Below are 6,000 nucleotides of genomic sequence, written 5' to 3' on the forward strand. Positions count from 1 at the left end.
GGCAATCACTAAAGACAAGGTGGAATCGTTTCACAGTTGACGCCACCTGGAACACCATAGCGTAATGGTGTGTCCGAGCGTCGTAGTCGCACCCTATTGGTTATGGTCGATCTATGATATCTCTTACCGATCTACCGCTGTCGTTTTGGGGTTATGCATTAGAGACAGCTACATTCACTTTAAATAGGGCACCATCTAAGTCCGTGGAGACGACACCGTATGAACTATGGTTTGGCAAGAAACCTAAGTTGTTGTTTCTTAAGGTTTGGGGCTACGATGCTTATGTCGATAGGCTTCGGCCAGAAAAGCTCGAACCCAAAGCGGAAAATTGTGTCTTCATAGAATACCCAAACAAGACGATTGGGTATACCTTCTATCTCAAATCTGAGGGCAAATTGTTTGTCGCTATGAACAGGTCCTTTGTTGAGAAAGAGTTTCTCTCGAAAGAATTGAGTGGGAGGAAGATATAACTTGATGAGGTTGTTGAACCTTCACTTCAATCAGAGAGTAGCGCAGCACAGAAAGATGTTTCTGTGGCACTTGCCTCGGTTGAAGAGAAAGCTAATGATGATGATCATGGAGCTTCAGATCAAGTTACTATCAAACCTCGTAGGTCGACAAGGGTGTATACAACTTCTGAGTGGTCACCCTGTCTTAAAGGTCATGTTGTTGGACAATGATGAACCTATGAGCTATGGAGAAGCGATGGTGGGCCCAGATTCCAACAAATGGCTAGGAGCCATGAAATCCGAGATAGGATCCATGTATGAGAACAAAGTATGGACTTTGGTGGACTTGCCCAATGATCGGCAAGCCATTAAGAATAAATGGATCTTTAAGAAGAAGACAGACGCTGATGGTAATGTCACCATTTATGAAGCTCGACTTGTCGTCTCAAAGAAGTTTCCGACAAGTTCAAGGAGTTGACTGTGATGAGACTCTCTCAATCATAGCGATGCTAAAGTCTATTAGAATTATGTTAGCAGTTGCTGAATTTTCATTTACGAAATCTGGCAGATGGATGTCAAAACAAAAGTTTCCTTGACGGTTTCCGTGAGGAAAGACTGTATGTGATACAACCAGGCTGTATGTGATACAACCAGAAAGTTTTTGTCGATCCTAAGGATGCTAAAAGGTATGCAAGCTCCAGCTATCCCTCTATGGACTGGAGCAAGCATCTCGGAGTTGGAACATACGCTTTGATGAGGTGATCAAAGTTTTTTTATACAAAGTTTGCAAGAAACTTGTATTTACAAGAAAGTGAGTGGGAGCACTGCAACATTTCTGATAAGTATATGTGGATGACATATTGTTGATCGGAAATGATGTAGAAATTCTGGAAAACAAAAAGGGTTGTTTGAATGGAGTTTTTCAAAGGAAGACCTTGGTAAAACTGCTTACATATTGGGTATCAAGATCTATAGAGATAGATCAAGACGCGTGATAAGACTTTCACAGAACACATACCTTGACATGATCTTGAAGGAGTTCAAGATGGATCAGTCAAAGAAGGAGTTCTTGCCTGAGTTGTAAGGTGTGAAGTTAAGACTTAAAGCTCGACCACGGCAGAAGAAAGAGAAAGGACGAAGGTCGTCCCCTATGCCTTAGCCATATGCTCTATACGATATGCCATGGTGTGTACCGCGATGTGCCTTGCCACGTGTCTAGCAAGGAGGTATAAGAATGATCCAGGAGTGGATCATTGGACAGCGGTCAAAATTGTCCTTGGGAATAAGGAAATGTTTTCTCGATTGTGGAGGTGATGAAGAATTCGGCATAAAGGGTTACGTCGATGCAAGCTTTAACACCAAGCCGGATGACTCTGAGTAGCAAACCGGATACGTATAATGGAGCAACCATTTGGAATAGCTCCAAGTGGAGCATAGTAGCAACATCTACAATATGAAATAGAGATTTGCGAAGTACACACGGATCTGAATGTTGCAGACCCGTTGACTAAAACCTCTCTCACAAGCAGAACATGATCAAACCCTAGAACTCATTGAGTCTTAATCACATGATGATGTGAACTAGATTATTGACTCTAGTAAACTCTTTGGGTGTAGTCACATGGCGATGTGGACTATGAGTGTTAATCACATGGCGATGTGAACTAGATTATTGACTCTAGTGCAAGTGGGAGACTGTTGGAAATCTGCCCTAGAGGCAATAATAAAATGGTTATTATTATATTTCCTTGTTCATGATAATTGTCTATTGTTCATGCTATAATTGTGTTATCCGAAAACCGTAATACATGTGTGAATACATAGACCACAACATGTCCCTAGTGAGCCTCTAGTTGACTAGCTCGTTGATCAATAGATGGTTACGGTTTCCTGACCATGGACATTGGATGTCGTTGATAACGGGATCACATCATTAGGAGAATGATGTGATGGACAAGACCCAATCCTAAGCATAGCACAAGATCATGTAGTTCATCTGCTAGAGCTTTTCTAATGTCAAGTATCAGTTTCTTAGACCATGAGATTGTGTAACTCCCGGATACCGTAGGAATGCTTTGGCTGTACCAAACGTCACAACGTAACTAGGTGGCTATAAAGGTGCTCTACGGGTATCTCCGAAAGTGTCTGTTGTGTTGGCACGAATCGAGACTGGGATTTGTCACTCCGTGTGACGGAGAGGTATCTCTGGGCCCACTCGGTAGGACATCATCATAATGAGCTCAATGTGTTCAAGTAGTTGAACACGGGATGATGTGTTACGGGAACGAGTAAAGAGGCTTGCCGGTAACGAGATTGAACAAGGTATCGGGATACCGACGATCGAATCTCGGGCAAGTATCGTACCGATAGACAAAGAGAATTGTATACGGGATTGATTGAATCCTCGACATCGTGATTCATCCGATGAGATCATTGTGGAGCATGTGGGAGCCAACATGGGTATCCAGATCCCGCTGTTGGTTATTGACCGGAGAAATGTCTCGGTCATGCCTACATGTCTCCCGAACCCGTAGGGTCTACACACTTAAGGTTCGGTGACGCTAGAGTTGTAGAGATATTAGTATGCGGTTAACCGGAAGTTTTTCGGAGTCCCGGATGAGATCCCGGACATCACGAGGAGTTCCGGAATGGTCCGGAGGTAAAGATTTATATATGGGAAGTCCTATTTTGGCCACCGGAAAATGTTCGGGATTTTTCGGTATTGTACCAGGAAGGTTCTAGAAGGTTCCGAAGTGGGGCCCACCTGCATGGGGGACCCACATGAACGTGGGTAGTGGGGGCAAGGCCCCACACCCCTGGTCAAGGCGCACCAAAATCCCACCTCAGAAGGAATAAGATCATATCCCGAAGGGATAAGATCAAGATCCCTAAAAAAGGGGATAACAATCGATGGGGAAGGAAAATGATGGGATTTCTTTCCCCCACCTTTGCCAACGCCCCAATGGACTTGGAGGGCAAGAAACCAGCCCCCTCCACCCCTATATATAGTGGGGAGGCGCATGGGAGCAGCACCCCAAGCCCTGGCGCCTCCCTTCCTCCCGTGACACCTCTTCCTCCCCGCTTGCGCTTGGCGAAGCCCTGCCGGGATCCCGCTACTTCCACCACCACGCCGTCGTGCTGCTGGATCTCCATCAACTTCTCCTCCCCCCTTGCTGGATCAAGAAGGAGGAGACGTCCCCGCTCCGTACGTGTGTTGAACGCGGAGGTGCCGTCCGTTCGGCGCTAGGATCATCGGTGATTTGGATCACGACGAGTACGACTCCATCAACCCCGTTCTCTTGAACGCTTCCGCGCGCGATCTACAAGGGTATGTAGATGCACTCCCCTCTCTCTCGTTGCTAGATGACTCCATAGATTGATCTTGGTGATACGTAGAAAATTTTAAATTTCTGCTACGATCCCCAACACTCACTTCACAGGCACTTGTTGATATATCTACCATATCAATCCTATTAAACCTTGTTGATGTCTAGGACTTTGTTCATGTTCATGAGTGTGATGAAATTTTGAAAAAATATTTCAAACTTCCCGGTCATATTACGTATCATATTTTGAAAAAAAATCCGAAAAAAGTTTTTTTAAACCAAATTTTTGAAAAAAAAAATAAACTAGTAATTTGTTAGTAGTGGCGCACCGAGGGTGTGGTGCGCCATTACTTGTTTTGAAAAAAAATAAAAAAAATTGTTAGTAGTGACGCACCGTGGATGTGGTGCGTCATTAGTATTTGGACACTAATGACGTACCAACACATGCTGCGCCATTAGTATATAGTAGTGGCGCACCATACATGTGGTGCGCCATTAGTGTCCATATTATCTATAGCCCTTTTCCTAGTAGTGTAAAGGTCCCATTTTCAAACTCTACCCCCCCCCCCCCCGATCGCCTTTTCAGTTTTGTAAAAAGCAAACGAAAATGATAAAAACTTCAAAAATTAAAATCCTTCCAGATGTAGTTATGTTACTACATGTACTAGTTAGGAAAATTTAAAAAACTTAAATTTGGACATGTTTTGCAAAAAGTGTAGGGAAAATGTAAAACGGCTATAACTTTTGCATACGATGTCAGAAAAAAGGTATAATATATCAAAATGTTCAGCACAAAAATCCGCATCCGATTTTGATGGCCTACGGCCTGTTTGCAAATTTTTAGAATCCTCAAATTCTAAAAGGAAAAAAAGTTATGCTCAAATTTCTGTTTTTTTTTGAATTTTTGTTAAATCTGGTCAAACTACTTATTCAAGAAGTATTAGTGTTACTAAATAATTATTCAAGAATATTAGTGTTACTAAATAATTATTTCAGTTTTTTTGAATTTTGGTCAAATCTGGTCAAACTGTGGTCAAACTATGGTCAAACAATGGTCATACTAATTATTCAAGAAATACTAGTGTTACTAAATAATTATTTTAGTTTTTTGAATTTTGGTCAAATCTGGTCAAACTGTGGTCAAACTATGATCAAACTACTTATTCAAGAAATATTAGTGTTACTAAATAATTATTGTTTTTTAGAACAATAGTTTCAAACTCAAACAGTGAAATGTGTGACTTCATGCTGAAGCTAAATTTCCGAGGGTTAATAGGATTGACATCTTACTATTGTCAGGAAAACAACAAGTGCAGACTTGGAAACGAGGGAGAATAGAACCCGGAAGTTAAGCGTGCTCAGGCTGGAGTAGTGAGAGGATGGGTGACCGTTCGGGAAGTTAGATGATTTGGAATGATGAGAGGTGATTAGAGATTAATTGAGCAGTGATGAGGGGTGATTAGAGATTAAAGGTTAAAATAATTCAGAAATTTGAAAATAAAAAAATCAAAAAAATTCAAAAAAAATTCAAAAAAAAAATCATAAAATTTCCTTTAGTACCGGTTGGTGTTACCAACCGGGACTAAAGGTGGACCTCCAGGCAGCGGCCACGTTGAGGGCCTTTAGTCCCGGTTCGTGTAAGAACCGGGACTAAAGGGGGGGCTTTAGTAACGACCCTTTAGTCCCGGTTCCAGAACCGGGACTAAAGGCCCTTTTTCTACTAGTGATGATGGATCTGTCTTGGGACGAGCCGGCGACATCCATCATGACGTGGTTTGCGGCGCCCGGAGTGGTGCACCATACGAGGCGCCGAAGAATGCGACTCCACCTGGCCAACGTCCACCGGCGCGAGCGCTGCCACCACCTTCCGTGCCCGCTGCCGCGCACGGTGGGCACGCCGCGCCATGCATGTTTGCGTTGGACAACACCCATGATGCGTCCATGGCCTCGACGCCAACAGAGTGGTTGCGTGTCTACCACCACGTTCGAATGCCACACGGACCGCACCGCCTCTAGTGAGGCTACGACAGCTGCCCTAGCGTCGGATCCATGCGCCATTTGGGCGGACACAATGGATTCCCGATGGAAGGAGTCTGGGCGCCGCCATGCACGGGCCTCCTCCCAGGATGAGCTCGGGGTCGACGGATCTGGAGGTGAATGACTCGGATCCGCTGCCCGCCATGCCAGAGACGGCCGGGCGCCGCCGGAGACGAGCTTGGGTGGCG

The sequence above is a fragment of the Aegilops tauschii genome, chromosome 7 (assembly GCF_002575655.3).
Source record: "Aegilops tauschii subsp. strangulata cultivar AL8/78 chromosome 7, Aet v6.0, whole genome shotgun sequence".
NCBI classification, from domain to species: Eukaryota; Viridiplantae; Streptophyta; class Magnoliopsida; order Poales; family Poaceae; genus Aegilops; species Aegilops tauschii.